Source organism: Mus caroli, unplaced genomic scaffold, assembly GCF_978045245.1.
Source record: "Mus caroli unplaced genomic scaffold, Mus_caroli_1 scaffold_9, whole genome shotgun sequence".
NCBI classification, from domain to species: Eukaryota; Metazoa; Chordata; class Mammalia; order Rodentia; family Muridae; genus Mus; species Mus caroli.
In genome coordinates this window covers 223282-235811 of record NW_028227264.1, presented here as the reverse complement: position 1 = coordinate 235811, position 12530 = coordinate 223282, and positions in this window count along the sequence as shown.

Genomic DNA, 12530 nt, shown 5'->3' with positions numbered 1-12530 from the left:
GAGAGGTGATGAGCCACATGACAGAAAATAGATTAGAATGAAATCATGAATGAGGTTATGTGAGCTATTTGGGAACAAGCCTCACTATAAGACCTAAGCATTCGTAAATAAATATAAAACTCTGTGTCATTTTTGAAGCTGGTGGGTCAAGGCAGTCTAAGGATACAGTTTCTTATATTGTGGTGACCCCCTGCCCCAGCCATAAAATTATTTTCCTGCCTACTTCATAACCAAAATGTTGCTACTGTTATAAGCTGTAATGTGTTTTCTATGGTCTATGGCCTGTCTACCCTCAAAGAGGTCACAACCCCCAGGTTGAAAACCACTGCTTTAAACAAACATTTTGGCACCTCTCCTCTGGGTGCCAAAGTGACATCAAAGAAAACCAAGGAATACAGTTATGACATTCCTCAGGAAAGAAGACTACGTAGCCACTAAAATTACATTGTATAAAAGTAGGAAGTAGCTTACAACAGCTTCCCAATAGCTTTGCGCTTGCATGGATGCTCTGCACGTGCCCCTGCCTGTGCATGTGTGCTTGTGAAGTCTAGGGGCAAACTTTTGGAGTCACTTTTCTCCTTCCACTGTTGGTTCCAGAGGTTGAACTGAGGCCATCAGACTTGTACAGCAAGGGCTTCTACCCAGTAGTCTTTCTTCCAACGCAATAAATTGTAATTTAACACACAAACATACTAACCATTAATTAAATACATTTTTCATGTCTATAAATATAATGTATGTGTCAAAAAGGAAACAGAAAGATCCACAAAGATTGTTTGACAGTGACATTTTCTCTGTTCTCAGCAGTTAAATTATATGTAGGTTTCCTTCCTCTGCTGCATACAGTTCTTCTTTAAACTTATGGTTGTTTATAACTACTAGTTTTATATAATGCTCTATATAAAACACAGAGGCAATGCATACTCTTTTACTCTACAGTTCAGGCATTTTATAAATTCACGTGGGCTTTATTAATTAATAAGTTTGTCCAAGTTTTTAGCTTTTATACTGTGAATTGTCCCCTTACGTTTGAACAGTGCTGCGTGAACCAAGCAGACTTCTCTCCCTGTGCTACTTTAAGAGAATGATGCTTAGTGGACAGGAAGTTAGCATGATGAACCAGCATGACATTACTTGAAGTTAGTCATGCTTTTTAAAAATCCAGTGCTTACAAGCTGTGTGCATGTGTTCTCAATAAAGATGGATTTGCCTCCGCAGAAGATGGAGCACTGTGACATCACAGTGGAGCACTGTGACACCACAGTGAGCACTGTGACACCACAGTGAGCACTGTGACACCTCAGTTGAGCACTCTGACACCACAGTGGAGCATGTGACAAAACAGTGGAGCACTGTGACACCATAGTGGGGCACTGTGACACCACAGTGGTGCAAGTGACACCAGAGTGTAGAACTGTGACAGCAAAATGGAGAACTTTGACACCACAGTAGAGCACTGTGACACCACAGTGGAGCACTGTGACACCACAGTACAGCACTGTGACACCACAGTGGAGCATAAGACAGTAGAGTGGATCACTGTGACACCACAGTGGAGCTCTGTGATACCTCAGTGGAGCACTACGACAACACAGTGGCTCAGTGTGACACCAAAATGTAGCACTGTGAAACAACTGTGCAGAACTGAGACAGCACATTGGAGCACTGTGACATCAAAGATGAGCAGTGTGACACCACAGTGCAAAATTGTGACAGCACAGTGCAGCACTGTGACTCTCAGTGGAACAGTGTGACACAACAGTGGAGCATGTGACACCAGAGTGGAGCACTGTTACCGCACAGTGGAGTACTGTGACAGCACAGTGAAGCACTTTGAACCACAGTAGGGGACTGTGACACCACAGTGGAGCAAGTGACACCAGAGTATAGAACTATGACAACACAGTGGAGCACTTTGACACTACAGTGGAGTACTGTGACACTACAGTACAGCACTGTGACACCACAATGCAGTACTGTAACATTACAGTGCATCACTGTGACACCACAGTGCAGCACTGTGACACCACAGTGGAGGATGTGACAGTACAGTGGAGCACTGTGAAAGCACATTGGAACACTGTGACAGCACAATGAAGCACTGTGACACCACAGTGGAGCAAGTGACTCCAGAGTGGAGCACAGTGGAGAACTGTGACACCACAGTACAGCTCATTGACAGCACAGTAGAGCACTGTGACACCACACTGGACCACTGTGACAGCACAGGGGAGCACTGAGAAATCACTGTGAAGCACTGTACCATCACAGTGGAGCAGTGTGACACCACAGTGAGCACTGTGACACCTCAGTGGAGCACTGTGACACCAAAGAGGATCACTGCAACACCTCAGTGGAGCAAAGTGAAACCAAGTGGGGCATGTGGCACCAGAATGAAGCACACGGTCAGCACATTGGAGCACAGTGACAGCACAATGTAGCACTGTGACACCACAGTGGAGCAAGTGACACCAGAGTGAAGAACAGTGACAGCACAGTGGAGCACTGTGACATCAAAGAGAAGCACAGTGACACCACAGTGCAGAATTGTGAAATCAGAGTGCAGACTGTGACTCTCAGGGGAGCAGTGTGATACAACAGTGGAGCATGTGACCCCAGAGTGGTGCTCTGAGACAGCACAGTTGAGCACTGTGACACCACAGTGGAGAACTGTGACACCACAGTGGAGAACTGTGACAACACAGTGGCTCACTGAGACACCACATTGGAACACTGTGACACTGCAGTGCAGAAATGAGACAGCACAGTGGAGCCTTGTGACATAAGAGAGAACTGTGACACAACAGTGTACAATTGTGACAGCAAACTACAGCACTGTGACACCTCAGTGGAGCACTGTGACACCACAGTGGATTTTGTGACACTAGAAAGGAGCACTGTAACAGCACAGTGGAGCACTGTGAAAGCACATTGGAGCCCTGTGACAGCAAAATGAAGCACTTTGACACCACAATGGAGCAAGTGACTCCAGAGTGGAGCACTATGACAGCACAGTGGAGCACTGTGAAGCCACACTGTAGCACTGTAAAATCACTGTGAAGCAATATGACACCATAGTGGAGCACTGTGACAGCACAGCGCAGCACTTTTACAGCACAGTTGAGCAATGTGACACCACACTAAAGCCCTATGACACCACAGTAGAGCACTGTAACACCACAGTGGAGAACTGTGACACCACAGTGAGCACTGTGTCACCACAGTGAAGCAGAGTGACACAAGAGTAGAGCACTGTGAAAACACAGTGGCTCACTGTGACACCACAACTTAGCACTGTGAAACAACTGTGCAGAAGTTAGACAGCACAATGCAGTACTGTTATATTACAGTGCATCACTGTGACACCACAGTGGCACACTGTGACACCACAGTGGAGCATGTGACAGTACAGTGGAGCACTATGACATCACAGTGTAGCACTGTGACACCACAGTGGAGCACTGTGACAACAGAGTGGCTCACTATGACACAACATTGGAGCACTGTGACACCACAGTGCAGAACTGACACAGAACAGTGGAGCCCAGTGACATCACAGACGAGCACTGTGACACCACAGTGTAGAATTGTGACACCACAGTGGAGCACTGTGACACTATAGTGGAGCACTGGAGGACTGTAACTCCACAGTTCAGCACTGTGACACCACAGTGGAGGATGGTGACACCCCAGTTGAACACTGTGACACCACAGAAGAGCATGTGGCAGTACAGTGGAGCACTGTGACACACTGTGTAGCACTCTGACATAGCATTGGAGCACTGTGGCATCACAGTGGGGCACTGTGACAACACAGTTGACCACTGTGACACCACAGTCCAGCACTGTGATACCACAGTCCAGCACTGTGACAGCACAGTGAGCACTGTGACAACACAGTTCAGCTCTGTGACACCACAGTGGAGCACTGTGAGACCACAGTGAGCACTGTGACACCACAGCGGAGCATGAGTCAGTAGAGTGGAGCACTATGGCACCACAGTGGAGCACTGTGATACCTCAATGGAGCACTGAGACAACACAGTGCCTCACTGTGACACCACAAACTAGCAATTGAAACAACTGTGCAGAAGTGAAACAGCACATTGGAACACTGTGACATAACAGGAGAACTGTGGCACAAGTTTGTAGAATTGTGACAGCACTGTGACACCACAGTGGATTTTGTAACACTAGAAAGGAGCATTGTAAAAGCACAGTGGAGCACTGTGAAAGCACATTGGAGCCCTGTGACAGCAAAATGAAGCACTGTGACACCACAGTGGAGCAAGTGACTTCAGAGTGGAGCACTATGACAGCACAGTGGAGCACGGTGACACCACACTGGAGCACTGTGACAGCACAGAGGAGCACTGTGAAGTCACTGTCAAGCAATGTGACAGCACAGTGGAGCACTGTGACAGCACTGTTAAAGCACAGTTGAACAATGTGACACCACAGTAAAGCACTATGACACCACAGTGGAGCACTGTGACACCACAGTGCAGCACTCTGACAGCACAGTGAAGCACTGTGGCATCACATTGGAGCACTTTGACACCACAGTGGTACATTGTGACATCACAGTTGAGCACTGTGACATCACAATGGAGCACTGTGACACCACAGTGAGCACTGTGTCACCACAGTGAAGCACAGTGACACAAGAGTGGAGCACTGTGAAAACACAGTGGCTCACTGTGACACCACAACTTAGCACTGTGAAACAACTGTGCAGAAGTTAGATAGCACAATGCAGTACTGTTATATTACAGTGCATCACTGTGACACCACAGTGGTGTACTGTGATACCACAGTGGAGCATGTGACAGTACAGTGGAGCACTATGACATCACATTGTAGCACTGTGACAACACAGTGGAGCACTGTAACAACACAGTGGCTCACTGTGACACCACATTGGAGCACTGTGACACGACAATGCAGAACTGACACAGAACAGTGGAGCCCAGTGACATCACAGACGAGCACTGTGACACCACAACGTAGAATTGTGACAGCACAGTGGAGCACTGTGACACCACAGTGGAGCACTGTGAAACCACAGAGGAGCACTGTGAAACCACAGAGGAGCACTGTGACACCACCATGGAGCACTGTGACACCACAGTGGAGCACTATGACACCATAGTGGAGCATGTGACAATACCGTGGAGCAATGTGATGTGACAGTGGAGCACTGAGACACCACAGTGGAGCACTGTGACGACACAGTGGCTCACTGTGACACCAGAGTGGAGCGCTTTGACAGCACAGTGGAGCATTGTGACACAACAGTGTAGCACTTTGCCACAACAGTAGCTATGTGACACCACAGTGCAGCACTGTGACACCAAAATGCAGCACTGTGACACCACATTGCAGCACTGTGAAACCACAGTGGAGCACTGTGACAGCACAGTGTAGAACTGAAACACCACTGCAGAGTACTGTAACACCACATTAGATTACTGTGACGCCCGAGTGGAGCACTGTGACACTGCAGTGCAGCACTCTGACAGCACAGTGGAGCACTGTGACACCACAGTAGAGCAATGTGACACCACAGTGAGCACTGTTACAGCACAGTGGAGCACTGTGACACCTCAGTGCAGCACTGTGACAGCACAGTGGAGCACTATGACAACAGCGTGCAGCATTTTGAAACCACAGTGAAGCAATGTGATCCCACAGTCGAGCACTGTGACACCACAGTAGAGCAGTATGACATCACAGTAGAGCACTGTGACTCCACAGTGAAGCAAGTGACACCAGAGTGGAGCACTGTGACAGCACAGTGGAGCGCTGTGACATCACAATGGAGCAATGTGACATCTCAGTGGAGCACTGTGACAGCACAGTGGAGCACAATGTCACCACAATGGAGCATTGTGAAAACAGATTGGAGCACTTTGACAGCAGAGTGGAGCACTGTGACACCAAGTGGAGCAATGTGACACCACGGTGGAGTACTGTGACACCACAGTGAGCACTGTCACAAAAGTGGAGCACTGTGGCAGCACAGTGGAGCACAGTAACAGCACAGTGGAGCACTGTGAGAACACAGTTCAGCACTGTGACAGCACAATGGAGCACCGTGACATCACAATGCAGCACTGTGACACCACAGTAGAGCACTGTGACCCAACACTGGAGCACTGTTACACCACAGTGCAGTACTGTGACAGCACGGTGCAGCACTGTGACAGCACAGTGGAGTGCTGTGACAGAACAGTGGAGCATGTGACAGCACAGAGGAGCACCTGGACAGCACAGAGGAGCACTGGGACACCACTGTGGAGCACTGGGACACCACTGTGGAGCACTGTGACACCACAATTCAGCACTGTGACTGCACAATGTAGCATTGTTACATCACAGTGGAGCACAGTGACATCACAGTGGAAGACTGTGACACCACAGTAGAGCATTGTGATAATACAGTTGAGCACTGTGACAGTACATTGCAACACAGGGACAGTACAGTGGAGCACTGTGACATCACAGTGTCGCATTGTACCACTAAAGTTGAGCATTGTGACACCACAGTGGAGAAATGTGACAACACAGTCAGCACTGAGACACAACTGTGGAACACTGTGACACCACATTAGAGCACTATGACACCACAGTGGAGCAAGTGACACCAGAGTGGAGCACTGTGACAGCACTGTAGAACACTGTGACACCACAGTGCAGCACTGTGACAGCACAGTGGAGAACTGTGACACCACAGTGGAACACTTTCATACCACAGTGAAGCACTGGGACACCTCAGTGCAGGACTGTGACAGTACAGTAGAGCAGTTGACAACACAGTGGAAAACTCTGACACCAGACTGAAGCATTGTGACACCAGAGTGGTTCACTGTGACAGCACAAGGAGCACTGTGACACCTCAGTGAAGCACTGTGACACCACAGTGAAGCACTGTAACAACACAGTGGAGCACTTGACACCACAGTAGAGTACTGTGACACCACAGTAGAGTATGTGACACCAGAGTAAATCATGGTGACAGCTCAGTAGAGCACGGTGATGTCACACTGGAGCACTGTGGCACCACAGTGGAGCACCATGACACCATAGTGAGCACTGTGACACCACTGTGGAGCACTCTGACACCACAGTGAAGCATGTGACACGACAGTGGAAAATTCTGAAACCAGACTGAAACACTGTGACACCACAGTGGTTCACTGTGACAGGACAACGGAGCACTTGACACCTCATGGAGCACTGTGACACCAGAGTGAGCACTGTGTCACAACAGTTGAGCACTGTGGCAGCACAGTGGAGCACTGTAACAGTAGACTGGAGCACTGTGACAACACAGTGGAGCAAGTGACACCAGAGTGGAGAACTGTGACAGCACAGTGGAGCTTTTTGACACCACAGTGGAGCACTGTGACAAGACAGAGGAGCATGTTACAGTACAGTGGAGCAATGTGACACCAGGTGGAGTACTGTGAAAACACAGTGGCTCACTGTGATACCACATTGCAGCACTGTGACACCACAGTGCAGTATTGAGACAGAACAGTGGAGCCCTGTGACATCACACAGGAGCACTGTTACACCACAGTGTATAATTGTGACAGCACAGTGCAGCGCTGTGAGAGCAAAGTGGAGCACTGTGACACCACAGTGAAGCACATTGACAGCACAGTGGAGCACTGTGACAGCACACTGGAGAACTGTGACATCACAGTGGAGCACTGTGCAATCACAGCAAAGCAGTGTGAGAGCACAGTGGAGCACTGTGACAGCAGAGTGGAGCACTGTGACAACACAGTGGAACAATGTGACACCACAATAGAGCACTGTGACACCACAGTGGAGCAAGTGACACCAGATTTGAGCACTGTGACAGCACAGTGGAGCACTGTGATATCACAATGGAGCAATGTGACATCACAGTGGAACACTGTGACACCTGAGTGGAGCACTGTGACACTACAGTGCAGCACTCTGACAGCACAGAGGAGCACTATGACACCACAGTGGAGCACTGTGACATCACAATGGAGCAATGTGACATCACTGTGGAGCACTGTAACTCCACAGTGGATCATTGTGACACCACAGTTGAACACAGTTACACCACATTAGAGCGCTGTGACACCACAGTGGAGGATGTGACACTACAGTGACACACTGTGATACCAGAGTGGAACAGGTTACAGTACAGTGGAGCACTGTGGCAGCAGAGTGGAGCTCTCTAGCAGTAGAGTGGAACAATGTGACAACACAGTGGAGCAAGTGACTCCAGAGTGGAGAACTGTGACAGCACAGTGGAGCTTTATGACACCACAGTGGAGCACTGTGACACCACAGTGGAGCACTGTGACACCAATCATAAAAAGGAAGGGGGGGGACAAAAATAAGAAGATAAGAATCGTAGCCAGTCATAGTGATGTACAACATTCATGCCAGCATTTGAAAAGCAAAAGCAGGCTCTTACAGGATTGAGGCCTACAAAGTGTCTTCAAGACAGCCAGGGCTGCTTACACTAAGAAACTATGTATGAAAAGAATAAATTTAAGAAAGAAAGAAAGAAAGAAGAAAGAGAGAGAGAGAGAAAGAAAGAAAGAAAGAAAAAGAAAGAAAGAAAGAAAGAAAGAAAGAAAGAAAGAAAGAAAGAAAGAAAGGAAGGAAGGAAGGAAGGAAGGAATAAAGAAAGAAAGAAAGAAAGAAAGAAAGAAAGAAAGAAAGAAAGAAAGAAAGAAAGAAAGAAAGAAAGAAAGAAAGAAAGAAGGAGAGAGAGAGGGGGAGAGAAAAAAGAAAGAAAAAAGAAAAAGAGAAACAGGCAGACTTAAGAGGTAGTGTTACTTGATTGGAGATATCATTTCTCTGTGCAGGCAGACAGGCAGGCAGGCAGGCAGGCAGGCAGGCAGGCAGGCAGGCAGGCAGGCAGGCAGGCAGCCATACTTGTTTGCTTTAGTTAGCTTGATCTGATACCCTCTTCTGGTGCGTTTGAAGAGAGCTACAGTGAACTTATACTAATAAATAAATTTTTGGACGGAGCATGTGGGCTTGGCTAGAGCAAGCAAAGGTCCTAAGTTCAATTCCCAACAATCACATGAAGGATCACAACCATCTGTACAACTAAAGTGTGTACTCATACACAAAAAATAAATAAATCTTGAAAGAAAGAAAGAAAGAAAGAAAGAAAGAAAGAAAGAAAGAAAGAAAGAAAGAAAGGAAGGAAGGAAGGAAGGAAGGAAGGAAGGAAGGAAGGAAGGAAGGAAGGAAGGAAGGAAAGAAGGAAGGAAGAAAGAAAGAAAAAAGAAAGAAAGAAAGAAAGAAAGAAAGAAAGAAAGAAAGAAAGAAAGAAAGAAAGAAAGAAAGAAAGAAAGAAAAGAAAGAAACATAGGTCGGTAAAATACAAGCCAGAACCTTCTCTGCTTTTGTTTTCTTTTGCCTCGAGATAGGGTTTCTCTTGGTGTAGCCCAGGCAGTCCTTTCTGGAACTATCAGTGTAGGCTTGGGTAGCCTCAAACTCACAGAGGTCGTCTCTGCCTCCCTGCCTCTGTCACCCACACAGCCTGGCAGAAGCCAGAATCTCTTTTTCCCTCTTATTTATATATTTCTTTGTTTGTTTGTTTGCTTGCTTGCTTGTTTGTTTGTTGTTATTATTACTATTAATTTTCAATGTAAGTGTGTGTGTGCTCTACCTGCTGCCTATATGATTAGATGCCAGAAGAGGGCACCAGAACCTAGAACAAGTCACCATGCAACTCCTGAGAATTAAAAAAAAAACAAAAAAACAAACAAAAAAAAAAACCAGGAAATTCTAATCACATAGAAGGTAGATATCTGCCAGGCTGTCAGAGTGCTTTTTAAGGCTTACTGTAAATAATAAAAATTGTGTGTCTTTTACCAAACAACAGAAGGGAAGGGAGGTGGTATGCCTGCATATCTGTTGTCTGCAAGTCTACTTCCTTGTTCTGTCACTCGGTTGCACATTGACACATTGACCTCACCATGCTGAAAGGCGACATGTGGGTGACAGCCATCTTGTCTGCTGACTGACCACCCTTCTCAAGATGGAGGTGGCTGGCCTTCATGAGACCTATTGTTCCAGGTTGCTTCTGTTTCTTCCCCTTCTTTCCCAGCTACTAGTGGAAAAGAACTTAACTGAATCCAGTACAGAAGGGTGAGGAGTCACTGAAAAGCCACCAGCAGCCATGGCACACATGTTTTTCTCTTGCTTTTTTCTATTACGTCTTTATTATTTTTAGGAGTTGGGGGACGTTCAAGACAGTGTTTCTTTGTGTAGCCCTGGGTGTCTTGGAACACACTCTGTAGACCAGGATGGCCTGGAATGCAGAAATCTGCCGGCCTCTGCCTCCAAAGTGGTAGGATTAAAGGTGTGCCCCACCACTGCCCGGCAGTCTATTACATTTACAGGCCAGATGAATCCATCCTTTTACTTTTTTTGTTTGGATAGTTAGTTGATTTTTTTAAGAGTTATTTATTTATTATATGTAAGTACACTAAAGCTGTCTTCAGACACCACAGAAGAGAAAGTCAGATCTCATTATGGATGGTTGTGAGCTACCATGTGGTTCCTGAAATTTGAACTCAGGACCTTTGGAAGAGCAGTCGAAGCTCTTAACCACTGAGCCATCTCACCAGCCCTTGTTAGTTGATTTTTTTTTTCTGGAGGTGTGGTGTCCTACCACCTATACAAGCTCAGGCAGGAGAAATAAGTAAGTAAAGATCTCTGAAACACAAATCTAGGATTGGTACTAGCTGGCCATGGAAACACATACATACACATGGAGTATTAATTTACAAGCAGCTACATCCTCACCTGTTGGGGAGAGGGACATGAAACAGTTTCCACAGCTTTTTATTGGTGGTGATGGTTAGGATTCCTTGTTTATTTCTTTGTTTGTTTGTTTGTTTGATTGATTTTTTTTTTTTGAGACAGGGTTTCTCTGTGTAGCCTTGGCTGTTCTGGAACTCACTTTGTGGACCAGGCTGGCCTTGAACTCAGAAATCTGCCTGCCTCTGCCTCCCAAGTGCTGGGATGAAAGGGGTGCTCCACCACACCCGGCTTCTTTCTTTATTTCTAAGAATCCGTTCAAATTATGATTTCTTTAATCTGTGTACCCTAGACTAACACAAACATGCACACAAACATGGAGTGAGAGAGAAAGATCAGGAGGAATGACATGAATTTTAGGAAAAAGAGATATTAATGGATTAATATTACTTCTATACAAACATACACACGGTTTTTTAAATATTTTTTATTACGTATTTTCCTCAATTACATTTCCAATGCTATCCCAAAAGTCCCCCATACCCTCTCCCCCCCCCTGTTTTTTTAAAGAGAGAATTAGAGTAGAGTTGAGGCAATTGTGGACCACACCTTTAGCCTCAGGCAGATTTCTGCATTCAAGGTCACCCTGGCTTACAGAGTGAGTTCCAAGTCAGGCAGGGCTACACAAAGAAACCCTATCTGAGGAAAAACATAATAATTGAAAGAAGGAAAGAAAGAAAGAAAGAAAGAAAGAAAGAAAGAAAGAAAGAAAGAAAGAAAGAAAGAAAGAAAGAAAGAAAGAAAGAGAAGTAAAGAAAAGAAAAGAGAGAGAGAGAAAGAGAGAGAGAGAGAAAGAGAAAAAGAGAGAGGGAAAGAAAGGTACTTTACAAAAAAAAGAATTAGAAAAAAATTAAAGAAATTAAACACAAGCCCACTAGATGGCAAGTAACCGCAATCACAGCAGAAATATTGCACACACACATACACACAGAAACACACACAAACTCTGTCATTAAATTCAACGTGCCTTCATGATCAAAGTTCCTTAGTCAATAGTACTAGAAGAAACATATGTCGGGGGCTGGTGAGATGGTTCAGTGGGTAAGAGCACAGACTGCTCTTCCAAAGGTACTGAGTTCAAATCCCAGCAACCACATGTTGGCTCACAACCACCCACAATGAGATCTGATACCCTTCTGGTGTATTTGAAGACAGCTACAGTGAACTTATACTAATAAATAAATCTTTGGCCGGAGCAAGTGCGCTTGGCTAGAGCAAGCAGAGGTCCTAAGTTCAATTCCCAACAATCACATGAAGGATCACAACCATCTATACAACTAAAGTGTGTACTCATATACATAAAATAAATAAATCTAGAAAGAGAGAAAGAAAGAAAGAAAGAAAGAAAGAAAGAAAGAAAGAAAGAAAGAAAGAAAGAAAGAAAGAAAGAAAGAAGTATCCCGTCCCGCGGGATTCAATTATTCGTGGGTGCGAGGGGGACCGCGAACCTGGAAGGAAATGGGAGGAAAAGAAAGAGAGGCGGAGACCAAGTAGAATTGTACCTATCAAGGTCTCGTTTATTATGCTGAGGTGCCTTCTTTTTAAAGCATACATCTCGGGGAATATGGGAGGGGTCGAGGGAGAATTATACAAAGAACAAAGAAGTGGGCATCTGCTGACATGGGGGCTGAGGTCAGGCGCCAAACTTGCGGGCACTCTGCATCTTATCTCTGGAACATAGATCCTCCTTGACAGCC